Source organism: Ambystoma mexicanum, chromosome 5q (genome assembly GCF_040938575.1).
Source record: "Ambystoma mexicanum isolate Mex_15411 chromosome 5q, UKY_AmexF1_1, whole genome shotgun sequence".
NCBI classification, from domain to species: domain Eukaryota; kingdom Metazoa; phylum Chordata; class Amphibia; order Caudata; family Ambystomatidae; genus Ambystoma; species Ambystoma mexicanum.
The window spans coordinates 1,323,421,423-1,323,434,161 of NC_090933.1; the positions used below are offsets into that span (position 1 = coordinate 1,323,421,423).

The window sequence follows — 12,739 nt, forward strand, 5'->3', positions numbered from 1 at the left end:
CAACAAGGCTGGGGGGAAGAGGAGGAGAAACAGGAGAGACAAAAAGGGATATTACTAGGCCTTGTGACATTGAGATCTTGCAAGTGCAGTAACCGGAAGTGCAGCAGGAGGAGGCGAAGTGCTAGAACAGGGCAGTTGGGCCTGTGAGGAGGCCAGGAGGACAGGGCCGGGGAAGAGAAGGGGAAGGGGCAACAAGGATAAGTGCAATCGAGAGGGCGGGAATGGCTCAAGGCCATCCAGTCATGAGCAGGCAGGGGGGGCCGTGAGTGCAAGTGCAGATGAGGGGTGGATACGTGGAAACCAAGTGTAGGGGTAGAGTAGACAAGGGGGGAGGGGTGACTGCTGCCCTGTATGACCCTGAAGGAACCAGGCTGCCAGTCCAGGGCAGAGGGGTAAAATTGGCTGGGCAGAGGGATGGAAGAGGAGAAAATTGAAGGTCTTGAGTCACTGTGGCAGGGGATTGGGAGTGGGAGGGAAGAAGAAAAGGAGGGTCTTGAGAAGCTTCCGGAACTTAAGGAGATCCGGCTCACACCTGAGGGGCAAGGAGCATTCCAGAGTAAGGCACCTGCGGAGGAAAGCTCTACCCCTTGTACTCTTGGCTTGGAGAAACGTATGATCTGCCGAGAGTTGGAGCTCAGTGACCGAAGGGCTCTTGCGGGGAGTTATTTCGGGGGAGGATGTTAGATTTGCGTGGTCCCACGCCCCAGAAAGCCTTGTGGTTGATGCAGAAGGTCTTGAATTTAATCCTTGCAGCAACCGGGAGCCTGTGGAGAAAGTTTAGGGCTGGAGAGATGCGGTCCATCGACTTGAACCCATGGATAAGTCGTGCAGTCCTATTCTGGATTAGTTGAATGGGGCGGAGGGCGGAGTTAGGCAGACTGAGAAAGAGGCTGTTACAGTAGTCAAGTCTGGAAAGAACCAGAGCTCTGGAGGCATTGAGTTTCTGTGGGAAGGTGAGGAAAGGGAGAATGCCTCTGAAAAGGCACTGTTGAAAGTGAGCCTTCATGGCAAAGTCGGAGATGGAGATGGAAAGGGAGAAGTTGAAGATGACACCAAGGTTTTAAGCTGCACAGGAGGGTGATGTGAGGGGGCCCATGGATGGTGGCCAGAGTGTGGGAGAAAGAGGGAGTAGGGCTCCCAATGAGCAGGATCTCTGTGTTACTGGCACTAAGGCAGAGATCATTGGTAGTGCACCAAGCCTGAAAAGCAGAGAGGTATTCAGGAATGAGTGAGGAAGGGGGCAGGTGAGGGTTGTTTGAAGGAGAGCTGTGTGTCATCTGCAGAACACTGGATGTCAGGAGAGAAGGTGCAGATCAAATGGGCTAGAGAAGCCAAGTAGATATTGAAGAGCCATGAGAGAGGATAGAGCCCCGTGGGACACCACAGGTGGAGACTGAGATGGAGGAGAAAAAGGGGCCCAGGTGACCTTGGGAGGGTCGATCAGAGAGGAATGAGGTCAACAGCCCAGAACCAAGTCTGTGATGCCAAGTGTGTCATGGAGTCTATTTATCAGGGTGGCATGATTGACCATCTTCAAGGGAGAGGAAAGATCAAGAAGGATGAGAACGGAAGGAGAGCTGTAACCGAGATATGAGAGAGAGTGAGAAAGAGTGAGAGAGAGCGCAAGAGAGAAAAGCTCTGCCGAGATGTGAGGCAGCGGAGATGCAGGCTTGGGTAAAGGTTCTCTTCTTGGAGCAACTGGAGAGTCGGTATTGCCTTTGGAGCAGGCGGCAGGCCAGTTGGTCAGAGGATGTGCTAGAAGCCTGCCATTTCTGCTCAACCGCTCTGCACTTGCATTTCAGAGCAGCCAGGCAGGAGTCGTACGTGAAGTTGCTCTTAGAGGCTGGCTTCATGCAGATCCTCATGGCATGGACAAGGATGTCCAGAGTGTTGGAAATGGAGAGATGAAGGTGAGGGTTGTGTCAGGGTGAGAGTCCGAGGCAGGAGTAGGAGGGGAGTGAAGGTGGCAGCAAGCGCAGCGACTGACACTCGCTTTGAAATAAAGGCGAAGAAGGCTGGCAGTGCAGGTGGTGGCGGGGGCGGGGGGGGCCTTACCCATGTCTAGTAACATATGTCCCTATGTAGTTAAATGTAACGTTAGTATAGTCATAACACTCGTTAAGCTCAAGTCTGATATGACATAGGAAAACAACTTTGCATGATTTATGACTTTGGTGTCATTCATCAAATCTTCACACAACTTTCCATCAGACATGTAGCCCAAAATCTGAATTGGTTTTCAAACGTTTGTATGCCTTCATGAAAAGGCCAGAGGTATAAGACTGTCCAAAAGAGGTTTACTCATTAATTGCTGCCTGAACCACTGAATTTGTGCATCAATTTGTGAATATTGGCAGTGATGGGGCAACATCCCCATTGGTTACTAAGGTTGTGAGGGCACGGGGGCATGCTGAGATTCAACCTAAAAAAGGGGTCTGGGTTGGATTATGGGATCCTGGTAACAGACCCATTTACGCCCACTCCTTAACAGTAAAACAGAGTCTGTACCACCTCCTGAAAACTGCACTGTGGTATTTTGAACAGGGAAACGGAAGTGGGATCCCTCTGGTCAATTACATTTAGTACCTGGCAATGGGGCATTTATATAAAGAATTAGGAAGGCAAATGGGGTGATATTGTGGAGTTTATGCAGTCTCTCATACACTTTCTTTTGGTCTCTGCCACAAACTCCAAACCCATCCCTCATCTCCAGATTTGACAGAAATGCAAGATTATCTAGAATTAAAGTCCATGTTTGAATGTAGTGCCAGCATGGCCTGTGACATTCTCACCATGGGAAGAGATTGGCGCTTTACCTTTAAATCAGAGCTCTGTCCTTGTCTCCTCGATGGTGCTGTTGGGTTATATTATTCATGTTTGGACCAATACACAAGTCATCCGTTATTACATCATGGACTGGACAAGCAGGCATCCGATTGATGGCAAACACCTGCCTTTATCATTTTTGTGTGGAAATTTGGAGCTTCCATGTGTGAATTTAGTCATTTCAGAATAGATATATTGGTAGAACATATATACATGTTCCTGATGATTAAAATATGCATTTAAAATGTTCACCCAGCCTGCGTTTTTTCCTAGTCTTTTGGATGCAAAACATTTTTAAATAAAAATGAATCGCATTATTCATGCTGCATGTTACCTATGTTCCACTAGTTGTTCCCATTGGAGCACCACTTCTCTGCCACCTATCAGGGTGCCTTTCCCCAATAGATGACACTTCAAAGTCAAATAAGTTACTATGTGAGGAGTTACTACTGAGTAGTCTTATTAAGTGTGCTGCCTGTGATTGTGAACGTGTTTCAACTAATAATGTGCGTCTCCTTTTATCTTAATAGGTGACTGATGCCCCAGAAATGCAACAGTGATTTGGATTCTCTGGACTATCGCAGTGAAAAGTTTAATTGTTAGAATATGCAATTTCCAAGCATTTTAGAAGAGTGCAAGTTTGAGGTCCAGTTGCCTTTTCAGAATATTCAGGAACTGAGATTGAGAAGAGTGTTGGATACATGCTGGCTTCCTCCCATGCACCACCTTTGTGGTAACATCCAGTAACCAAGCTTGATCATACTACAATCCTGGGGGAGAGGTATATCTAGCACTAAAATGACAATGTGTTATGTGCAATAAGAAAAGCATTTCTCATTTGTGCTCTGAATTTGCAAACATTTTAATTCAAAAGGCTCCTCTTAAGTCAAGGTACCTGACAAAATAAACTGGCAAGACGCTTTACACGTGGACAACATGTGGGAACAATTGCCATCTCAAGAACATACTTATTGCCCACATGAGGACATGGGTGAAAACTCTGATCAGTGCACTGAATGTGATAATGGTGTCCATTTGAATGATACAGTTATCAGCCTCCAGGAAATGCATACAGGTGAGAAACCTTATGAGTGCATTCAATGTGGGAAAGAGTTTGCTACAAAGGGAGTTCTTAGTATTCACCAGAGAACACATACGGGAGAGAAACCTTATGAGTGTACTGAATGTGGGAAAGGGTTTGCTGAGAAAGGACATCTTATTAACCACCAGAGAACACATACGGGAGAGAAACCTTATGAGTGCACTGAATGTGGGAAAGGGTTTACTGAGAAGGGTCTTCTTATTCGCCACCAGAGAACACATACAGGTGAGAAACCATACAAGTGCATTGAATGTGGGAAAGGGTTTGCTCAGAAAGGAAATCTTATTGACCACCAGAGAACACATACAGGAGAGAAACCTTATGAGTGCATTGAATGTGGGAAAGGGTTTGCTCTGAAAGGAAATCTTATTAACCACCAGAGAACACATACAGATGAGAAACCTTATGAGTGCACTGAATGTGGGAAAGGGTTTGCTACAAAAGGAGAGCTTACTGTCCACCAGAGAACACATACAGGTGAGAAACCTTACGAGTGCACTGAATGTGGGAAAGGGTTTGCTACAAAGGGAGAGCTTACTGTCCACCAGAGAACACATACAGGTGATAAACCTTATGAGTGCACTGAATGTGGGAACAGGTTTGCTACAAATGGAGAGCTTACTAGCCACCAGAGAACACATACAGGTCAGAAACCTTATGAGTGCACTGAATGTGGGAAAGGGTTTGCTTGGAAGGGAAAGCTTACTATCCACCAAAGAACACATACAGGTAAACCTTATGAGTGCACTGAATGTGGGAAAGGGTTTGCTACAAAGGGAGAGCGTAATCTCCACCAGAGAACACATACAGGTGTGAAACCTTATGGGTGCATTGAATGTGGGAAAGGTTTTGCCCGGAAGCACCATCTTATTAGTCACCACAGAACACATACAGGTGAGAAACCTTATGAGTGCACCGAATGTGGGAAAGGGTTTGCTTGGAAGGGAAACCTTACAATCCACCAGAAAACACATACAGGTGAGAAGCCTTAGGAGTGCACTGAATGTGGGAAAGGGTTTTCTCAGAAAGGGTATATTATTATCCACCAGAGAACACATACAGGTGAAAAAGCGCATAACTGCCTTGAGTGTGGGAACTGGTTTTGTAATAAGGTAGGTATTATTTACCATCAGTCCTTACATACAGGTGAGAAACCTCGTAATTGTAATGAATGTAGGAAGAGCTTCTTTTGGGAGAGTGATCGTATTTGCCTTTGCCACCGGAGGATACATACAGGTGAGAAACCTTATTGGTGCACTGAATGTGTAAAATGCTTCAGTCTGAACAGTCAGCCTATTAGGCACCAGACAAAATGTGCATGCCTGGGTCTATTTCAGTACACAGGATGTTCTTATCTGCCATGAGACAGGACATGTAGGTGGTGAAATCTCTTCTGCAACTGAAGGTGCTTCTGAGAGAAGGAGGTGCTTCTAAAATGCTACTGAGTTTGGCATGGCTGTTGACTAATACTGTGAAGAACCTGCCTCCCTAGCTGTTTTCAGTTACGAATGATGGCTGAATATGATTGTTGAATCACTGCTGTTTGGAATGTATCCCTTCTGGAATATTCAGAAGGGAGACTGTACCATCTGTATTACGGTAACCATCCTATGGAGCACTTGGCCTGCATTTCCCTTCCCAACTCCATTGCACAGCTCTCTCAATGTACAACCCTTTCAACCTACTCCCAGGTTCTGTAACGCATCCACGGAAGTTCCTGTTGCATCTAATGCACATATATAGGGATATAGAAGGTTTTCACAAAACAGAAAGGCTTGCGGGAGAGAGGCATAATATGCATTACTTAACTGTTATCAATTAGCATTTCACTGTACCAACGTCTTAGAGCCAAGAATGACTAACTTTGTAAAAAGGAAGTATTTATTTAAACATATACAAATCCCTCATACTTTCTCTCTAGAATAACACAATATTCCAACTCTCCACGTTCACATAGAATTCAAATACATTTGCCTGATAAGCATCAAGTCTCATCGGCTGTAATCAAATCAATCTACATTGCTTCTTTAGTCAAGGACATTCAAATACGTGTCAAGCATATAAACCCCTGTCCAACTCCACCTGGGTTTTAAATCGCCTTTCCATTGACAAAGTCACAAAAGTCCTGTCCAGCCTTATCCCTTCTGCTTCAGGAAAATCAAAGTCCAAATAGAATGTCCAACTCCAGACCGCTTCCCCCAGACAGGTCAGCTGCCAGGTTCAGCAGATCGCCATTCCAATAGAACTTCTCAGGGAAGTCGCTCCTCTCTAGAACCCATGGGATCTCGTTGCCTTCCTCGTTGTAAATGTCATACATTTGCAAAATAAAAGTGTCAATGGGAAGTGCGACTTATTCCTGCGGAGTCCATGGTGTGGTACCGTTGAAGCGTGAATGCGAGGAAAAAAGGAACAGAGGTCCTGGGGCGTGGCTCCACTGCTTATATTATATATCAATGTTGTTTCTGGTGTAAAGCGCATAGAGGCTTTGGACAGACCCGACAGAGCTGTGCCGAGCTCCCTGATGGCAGAAATGTTTCTAGAGAACAGCTGTGCTAGGATATGGATATCATAGATGAGGAATCCGTGGCAGGAAGGAATCCATTAGAAATGCCTCTACTGGGAATTACATTTGTACACCCCCATACATTTATTTTACTTTTAACTTCAACTGATTAAAATACCCAAAATTTAAATCATCTGGAGCTTCCTGAATAATAAAAATGGAGAAGGCTATATTCTCACATGGGAATTAGACTAAGCTTGGCACAACTCGTGCAAAGACTGTTTTGCAAAGGGAAAACATGGATAATGGCATCCATAAAACTGGAATCGTCAATATTACTCCAGAAGTCAGTTTCCAAGATATGCATGCCTTACCAGGAGTGCCATCCTCGCTGAATGCTGCAGTGTTTCCACTTTGTGTAGCTAATTCTACAGCACTAGTTTCCTTTTCTCCTCAGGATTCCCTGTACTGTATTACACTATTGCCTATCTCTATTGGAGCATTTAGGATTAGTAGATGGTTCCCTAGCCTGGGATCGACATGTGGGGGTGTGATTACACAAAGGAGGGTACATGCCGACTATTAAAGCACTATCTTATAAGAAATTGGTTTGATGTGAAGGGCCCAGAGAAGATGTCAAGTGTTCTGTTAAATTATGTGGACATGTATTGTAGAAAACTGACATTTTGTGAATAGACTCGAAAGAGCAATTGTAGAAATATCCGCTGTGTTGTGAGACAATAAAAGTCATGCAAATTTGGAAATGAAATGGTGCCTTTCTGTCTGAAATGAGAGTTGTGGGTTTAATGATATCACTGCTGTTCTCTAAATTCCAAGAAGAAACAGTGAAATGCTGATGAAATGAATATTGAGCTTCAGCCAATATGTCACTGTGTTCACTGTAAAAATAAATTGTTAGTAACTCCATTTGTGTTAAATCTTTTTCCCTGACTTTTTGTGTAAACTGTGTCCTGGAACAGAGGTGATTAATTAGTGGGGTGAACACCTCTATTCCAGTTTTATGCTGGAATGAATGTTATTGTCCACTTTTTAAACGTTCTTGTCATGACCATTGCGGGAGTGGGTAGTGACAGAGGAGGTGAGGTAAGAGGGGTGGGAAAGAGGTGAACATGGAGGGAGCTGGTCGAGACCGAGGAGGTGGGGTAAAGAGAAGGTGTGGTAATGGGTTCTGTGGAGGGGTGTGAAAGAGCTGAACATGGAAGGAGCTTGTTGTGACAGAGAAGGTGGGGTAAAGAGAAGGATGTGGTGGTGGTAAAGTCTGCAGGGTGTGCCCTTCCATACCTTAAACCCTCAGCTAAATGAGATATGGCATTAAAGAAAAAATGGAGGAAATTATGATAAATGTGTTTACAAATCAACGGATTGATACAATATTGAGTAATCAATCCAGTGAATTAAGCCCACATTCTACATTTCCTGTCTTTGTATAAACATTTGATAGCATGACCTGTCGCTTTTCTTATGACAAAAGAGATGGATGAACTTTCTTTTCCATAGGATTGTGATAACTGAGGAGTCAGGAATGATACTGGAACACAAGTTAGACAGGATTTTGTTATAATACCAACTAAGTTTGGAAAAGGCCTTGCTGTCCCTGCACTAGCAGAGTTTCCCTACCTAAACTCAAAACTAAGTGTCTGTCAGTGTCAGAAGTTCAAAAAAACCCATCCTTTGTCCAAAGTATTATTCTGACCCTCACACTCTACCTCATACACACAAATGAATTCTAAGGTGAAAAGGATGTCTTTGGCATTGAGTGTTTTATAAATGTTCAAAAAAAGGAAAAATGTATAACTCCCTCAAAAAGTAGTCTTTCAAGTATGGGCATCCTTGCTCGAGAGCGTTCTTCCCTTCCCCTGTATTCTTCATCACTTTATTTTGGGTTACGCATATATTTTTCACACTGTGCCGCCGGGGCGGACGTGGTGTTTAACAGCCCACCAGCCTGAGCTTTGTAGACCCGAGCTGTAGCCTGTTAAACCAGCGTACGGATAGCTTTTTTTGTGTTTTTTTGTGCCTGATTGGGGATGCACTCTGCGTGAACGCATCTCCTGACCAAGAAAACAAATTACATAAAAAATGGCGGCCACCCTTAAAATGGAAGATGGACTAGGTGGGATGACAGCGCCATTAAATGATATGGGACCGAATCTGCGGGCGGTGAAGGCAGAATCTCGCCCAGGAAAGGTGGATTCTGATCGGTCAGACCGTCTTTCCCAGGTGCGAAGAACAGTTCTTGGCGTTCCTTTGGGTCAACAACAAAAGTTCTCTTCAAACTGGTTGTCTTCCTTCTTATGTGTGATTCGGATACCTGGTATATTCTCCTGCCAGGGCATTTCATATGTGAACTCCTGCCCACTCTCCCACCTTTTGATGGTTCCGCTTTTTAGCCTCCTTGGCTAACATAATTGGTTTCTTATATATGGTCTCTTTGTCTCTTATATGCTTGCAGTATCCATTGACGAACTTGAAAGTATCTCTTAGAAAACTGCTCCTTCAGTCTTTCTCTGGTTTTAGAAACCGTTCCTTTTCTCTCTTTCTTGGTTTCGCTATAAGTAATTTAAGTTTGGTGCAGCCGCCAATACACCCTGGTTTTCTCTGTCCCTTTATGGATGCGCCGGTTCTTGATGGCATCTCGTTTCTTCTACGGTCTGTTGTTGATGGTCTCCTGCTGCTTTCTGCTTGTGACATGCTTCCTGAAGCTTCTGCTGGGCTTGTCTGCTTCGCTTGGGATTCCAGTGAGCTGTGCTCCAACCCCAGCAAGTGTCCAGGAGCCCTCCACTGGCTTTTGGCATTCTGGCTGTGTCATCTGCTTTCAGAAACCTTCTGCCATCAGGTTCCTGAATAGGTTTGCTTCACCAACTTCCTTCCAGATCTCACTTTGCACTGAGACAAGCAACTCCCTCCTGCCTGCAGCCTGCTTGTGTTTCTTGCTTCAGTGATTTAAATGTCCAGGACTGTGAGAAACCTAAAGGTGTCTCGCCTGCTAGGCCCCAAGTATCTGTCTTCCATGTGGCCAGGACACGGCCATCGCTATTGGATCCAGTTCCTGGGGGTGGACCATTGCGGGAGGATCACCTGGATGGGGTTGGGGAGGGGTTTCGGGGAGTGAAAGTGAGACACTGAAGGGTGAGATGTGGGATCACCTTCCTTATGACACCTTTTCCCCATCCTACCCCATAGGATACGTAGAAACTCTACCCTGCCCCCTTTTCCAACCCGAACAATTTCTCACACTGTGAAAGACAATGGACTAACACCTGAGCTGTTTACCTGACCTGTCCCAACACAAGGGTCAGGCAGAGTCAGGCAATATACACACCTGACTGCCCTTTCCCTTCCCCACTAGGATAAATGGTGGAGCATGAGAGCACACTTGAGGAAGGCCGAATGCACGAGGAAGCAGACATTCCAGGATGGCATTTAAAACAGAGGGGAAAGTCTTAGAGATCTGAAAGGATGACCAGGAGGGAATTATCCTTGCCCTTTTCAACCCAGACCTGCAAAGCCTCCGTGAAAGGAGACATGAGACTGGGAATCACAGCTGGCAAGTAGTGTCGGATGTCAGCGGTACATGGAAACCTTTCACACTAATTGCCAGGGTGGGGAGAAGTGGTTGCCATCGTGGTACCGTCCTTGACTCCAGCACCGAAGGAAAAGCCAACTGTTATAGCACAGCCAGTGAGACGTAGACCAGACTCTGTTCGACTCAAGGTTGCATTGGTAACATTGTACGTGAAGATAATAGACAGAGGTCTTTTGTGAGTGAAATCGGTACCAGCAATAGAGTGATCCGGTGCCACGTGGGTGCTCGTTCAAAAGACTCTAGCTGGTACCCCTCTCCTGAAAGAAAGAGAACGTATTGAACTAAGAACCTTTTGGTTAGTGAAACTACAGAGACCAAGAGGCCTAGGGGAGGCCAGGGTGAAGTGTCAAAGTGGTGATACAAGGGTCAAGCCAAATCCCTCGTACAGTCGAAAGTCTTTGACACGTTGTGAAAATGAAGTGAACTGTTATAATTGGAAAACATGAACCCGACTGTGGGATGCCCGCAAATTGGGGTAAGTAGTAAGATACCCGTGAACATTGTGATGACAAGCATGAACCCGATTGAGGGATGCCACAGTGATTTGATGGTCTGAGCCCGATCAAGGGAGGCTAACGTTGAGAAAAGGATCAGTTCCCGGCTGAGGGAGATCCAAGGGTGTAGAATAATCGCCCGACGTGAAGATTAACAGAAGGAACTTTTATTTTGTGATTAACGATCAAGCCCTTTGAAGCAAGAGACTTTGCCTGTGCTAGACTTGGGTACAGAAAGCCCTGATATTGTGGAAAGGAATTGTAAGCTCCTGCTGGAAAGACCCTAAAGTGTGCTGTGCTCAAGAGTCCCACCTTGTCCTGTGCTAAAAACGTGGGGAAGGGAGAACCCGGCTTTGGCATGCTAACTTATCATTTTGTGAACACTCTTACTTTTCTTGTGAACATTATCCCATACTATTTTGTAGCATAGCGGTAATGATTGGCAATAGTTTTTTTATAATTTTAGTATAGGCCCTTTTTATTTGACTAGACTCCACTAGGACTGTATCATTATTGTTTGATGGTTGTAGCTTGCTCCCATCTTTGATTAAGGTTTAGATTAAGCATTTATCTCACACATTTTGTACAGTTTAATACACAAACTTGAACTGTGATCACTTGTGTCTGTCTTACTTTGAAGCCATGCCTTCCTTACAGGACTCAGGTGTGCGCTTGCTGCCACTAGAGCGCTGCCTGTGCACGTGGATACCTGTGCTCTGCATTACTCCGCTCCTCTTCCTCATCCCAGTGTTGTGGGAATAGTGGTGCCTTCCTTACAGGACACAGGTGTGCGCTTGCTGCCACTAGAGCGCTGCCTGTGCTTGTGGATACCTGTGCTCTGCATTACTCTGCTCCTCTTCCTCACCCCAGTGTTGTGGGAATAGTGGTGCCTTCCTGAATACACTGTATGAATGTTTGCCATGGGTTTTAAAGGCAGACTACGTTTGGAAGAAGAGTAGGTGGAGTTGGAAAAAGTGTTTTGTAATTTTACAAGGCCCTTTAGATTTTGAGAGTTGGCCTTTGGTGTGTAACATGATTTGTACTACTCTCATGGGGCAAAGAGGGAAGGTGTTACAATAGGCTATGGGGAATTGGAGATGTAGCTTTAGAATGGAAAGGGGATACCATGTCTCACCCGATGATACTATAACCCTCTCCCGGAGGCTATCTCCCCCCATGTGATCTTCCCTCATATAACCACCCCCAGGGTCAGGTTCAGGTAGCGACAGCCGTCCCCTGGCCACATGGGAGGAGGTCACCGCCGGTAAAGGAGTGATGGTACCATCAGATGAATCACATAACTTGTGCTTTTTGCATGGGATTGTGATTCCTCTGGTGTTGTTTTTTGCACAGGGTAATGTTTCCTCTGCTGCTGTTATGCACGGGAGTCTGCATTACCTCCATATAGACACCCATGAGCACGGACACCCCAGCACCTACTCCGCTGCCCTCTTCCTGCACTTGCACGGTCTGAATATTCACAAGGCATCGTAGGTTCGACCGTTCCTTCCCCCACTATATTTATATTTGTGTTTTTAATGGACATCAGTCCCATGTCCGCCCGCTGTTGCCCTCTGGGCTCTTATACAGCCAATTAAATCTGGTTAAAAGCGCCTAACAGGCAAACAATAAATAAAATATCAGTTACTTGTCCCAGCACCTTCTCATGAAGGTGCTCCACCTGCTGACAGAACTCGTACCTTCTGAATGGGATGGAGGACTTCTGCATGGCATACTTGGATGACATAGCAGTGTTCAGCAATTCCTGGGAAGAACATGTGGACCACCTGAGATATGTTTTGCAGGCTCTTGGAAAGGCCAATCTGACCATAAAGGCAAGTAAATGCCAGATCGGACAGAATAGGAGGTGGAGAAATAAGGCCTTTGCCCAGTAAAATTGAAGCTGTGCAAAATTGGACAACACCTACTACTCAGACCCAGGTGAGAGCCTTCTTAGGTCTCACTGGGTATTACAGGAATTTAATTGAGAACTATGGATCCATAGCTTCTCCACTGAATGTCATATCCTCTCCTAAATTCCCTAAAAAGGTTAGGTGGAATGAGGAATGCAATCAGGCCTTTGAAACCCTGAAAAAGGCTCTTTGCCAAGCCCCAGTACTCAGATCCCCTGACTACCACCAAACTTTCATTGTGCAAACAGATGTTGGGGAGAGTGCCACTGATCTTTAGTAGAGCAGTAGAAGACT

General features: G+C 45.4%; 1 pseudogene; it reads left to right on the plus strand.

Moving 5' to 3' along the window:
• The window catches only part of LOC138498405 (zinc finger protein 850-like), a 203,198-nt pseudogene that overhangs the window by 13,053 nt on the left and 177,406 nt on the right, over positions 1-12,739 (plus strand).